The sequence below is a fragment of the Rhagoletis zephyria genome, unplaced genomic scaffold (assembly GCF_001687245.7).
Source record: "Rhagoletis zephyria isolate East Lansing unplaced genomic scaffold, Rhagoletis_zephyria_1.1 Rzeph_scaffold_02819, whole genome shotgun sequence".
Classification (NCBI taxonomy): Eukaryota; Metazoa; Arthropoda; class Insecta; order Diptera; family Tephritidae; genus Rhagoletis; species Rhagoletis zephyria.
Genome location: NW_016159903.1, coordinates 70770 through 73766, shown reverse-complemented (window position 1 = coordinate 73766; position 2997 = coordinate 70770).

Below are 2997 nucleotides of genomic sequence, written 5' to 3'. Positions count from 1 at the left end.
AGCACAATAAAATTTGCAAAATACAAAGACAAAATCAGAGCACAATATAAGTAGAACTTCACAGCTTGACGTTTATGTAAACAAATAAGGCCAAAAAAATAACAAAAACAAAAAAAATAAATAAAACAAAAGCAAAATCATTCGAGCGGTTTTCCAACAGTTTGGTAATAAAAAAATTTGCAAATTTTTTAAAAAAATTTGTGCCTTAAAATCCTCAATATTTGTTGAATTTTTTTTAAATTTGTACACGATAATATTTCAATTGCTCCAAGTGACCTATGTACCGAAAAATAAAGTTATATCTGTAAATCAAAAGTTGCTTTAGCACTTCAAAGGCTAAAAATTTACCCCAAAATAAGCCAATATTTACCGTTGTTTCTATGACATAAACCGAATTGGTTACTTACAAAAATGAATCTGTCTAAAGGCTTGGAATTTTATCTTTTAAGCAACGTACTTTTCATTGAAATCGCTTCATTAGTTCTGCTGCAATGAGCGTTTTCTTGAAGCTCTAAAAATTACAACTACAACATTTGAGCATAGCCTCGATATCAAAACGTAAGACGTATTCTACGTCAAAAAAAAAATAAAAAATTTGGTCCGATTAAGTAACTAAAATTAAAATAGAATTAGATTGAAATAAATGAAAGTGAGATAAAGTGAAGTTAAAATAAATAAAATTGAATCTGATTTATTTTGTTTTACTTTACTTTAACAACTAAAATTCTTAAAAATAAGAAACAAAAGAAGTAAAGTTAGATATACATAATTAACTTGAATAAATTAAATTAAATCAATTAAAATAACAGTAAGCTAGACTACCTTAAATAAAATGAAATTAAATTAAATACAGCTGAATCGAATTAATTGAAGCTAAATTTTAAATAACTAAATAAACAAAAAAATTTTAATAAATAAAACGAAAGACATATATTTAAAATAACCTAATATATAAATAAAAAATAACTTTCTTTGTAATTTTAAAAAATACCGGATATACCCTGTATTAAATTTACTTACCTTAAATATACGTTTCTAATATACTTACCTTAGACTTAAGAAATACACCTACATATGTAGTTATTTAAGTATATTTGCCCGTTTTTAGATGTTAGGACTTAGCATTAGGATGATTAACTTTAAGAATTAGGTTAAGAAAAAATAAATTTTGAATAAATTGTTATTAAATGGGAATGTTGACTTTTTTCTGGGTTTTAGGCCAGGGATTGGCATTGGTTGATCGGCAAGTCTTTCATACTCAATAAATACCGCTGCCTTGTATGACTGAGCAGCGGCGTTGGCTTAGTAGTATCGATACCTAAACGAAATTTGAGGATAACTGAACATCAGCGCATAGCACAGTATATACAGTAATAAACCTTTTTGAGTACAGATTATCATAGTGCAGTGCATAATTTGTTATATTACACCGTAAATGATAATGAACTGTTAAATGCTGAAAACGCTTGTAACTTGCAGATCCCTCAAGCTTGGGTGTGCTTAAAGGACTGTCTGGGCAGATGCGCTGGCAGGCATTGGGGTCTGTATAGCTATACAAATTTTTTTATTATTTTTTTTTTAAATAAAGACTTAAATATTTTCGGAAATTTAGAGTTTGGCTTGATAAATTCACAAAATTTACGTTTTTTTATAAAAAATTTAATCTTACAATGGACTTTTTTTTTATTTTAAACTTACATTTAAGAAAACTCAATTCAATGCTATAATTACGATTTGAGTTTTCCAGTTTATAAAACACAAGCGTTAATTATGTACTTTACTATTGATATTATTCTTCATTAAGTATGAATATCAGCATACATTAAAGATGAATATTATAATTAACCTACATTTTGTTCATAAATAACACATAATTATGTATATTTTATCCTCCAAATTAACTTTTTCTAATCATGAAGCGAAATTCCCCACAGTAAGTGTTGCCGTGCGCGCAAAACGAAAACGCTGCACAAAACCCAGAAGTACGCCTCGAGAACCAAATGGTGAAAAACTGCAAAAAGGTTTATTACTAGTTCTGATCCAGTACTAAATGAACTTACAGGATTTTACACGAGCTTGCAAGAAGTTGCAGGAAAAATGTTCCCGTACTCCAAAATCCTGTAAATGAGAGCGACTTTTGGGGAGTTGTGTAGAGCAAGAAGTTCCAAGATTTTACCCGAACTTTTTCTTCTGGTAAAATCATGAAAAGTGTCAAGCAATCACTGGTTGACGTGTTTACAGGAAAAATGGATTTTTTGTTCCAGTACTTTTTGTTGTTACTCACTTTTTACTCTCACTTCAGAGAGTAATTTTGCTGATTGACAGTTTTACAGGATTTTTCACGAAAAGTATTGGATCAGAGCTACTGTATATACTGTGGCGCATAGCGTGCATGTATGCATGTATGTATGTATTAATAGCGCGTCTACCATTCAATTGCTTTGCTCACTGCTGGCTAGTTGTGAGGAATGTGCATACGTACGTATGTTTGTATGTATGTACTAGGGATGTTGCGAATGTGGAATTTTAGACATCCGCGGATGCGAATGCGGATGCGGATGTTTAAAAGCTAACATCCGCGGATGCGGATGCGAATGCGGATGTCATGTACTTTTAAGAAATAATTTAGGTGGGTAAATTAGGTTATTTAGGTAAATAAAAAATGAAAAGGTTAATAATCCTTAATAATATGCCTTATCCTGGGGTTTGCCCGAAAAAAAATTCACCCGAAAATTTGTATTCCGCCCATAGTAAATATGTACATGAAAACCAAAAGTGAAAGGTGCACCGGTTCGGGGAAAATTAAACTCATGATAAGACTGAAGGTTTTTTTTAGTACTTGAATTTAAAAATTGGAACATTGTACTTACTAATAACTTTTTGAAGGGTCGTAAATCAAACCTGCGCCACTATATAACTACTCGCTCGAGGCGACAAATTTGAAAAACTTGAAACTTGGCAAAATTGTAAATTCTTTTCGATTGACACTGCACCAGT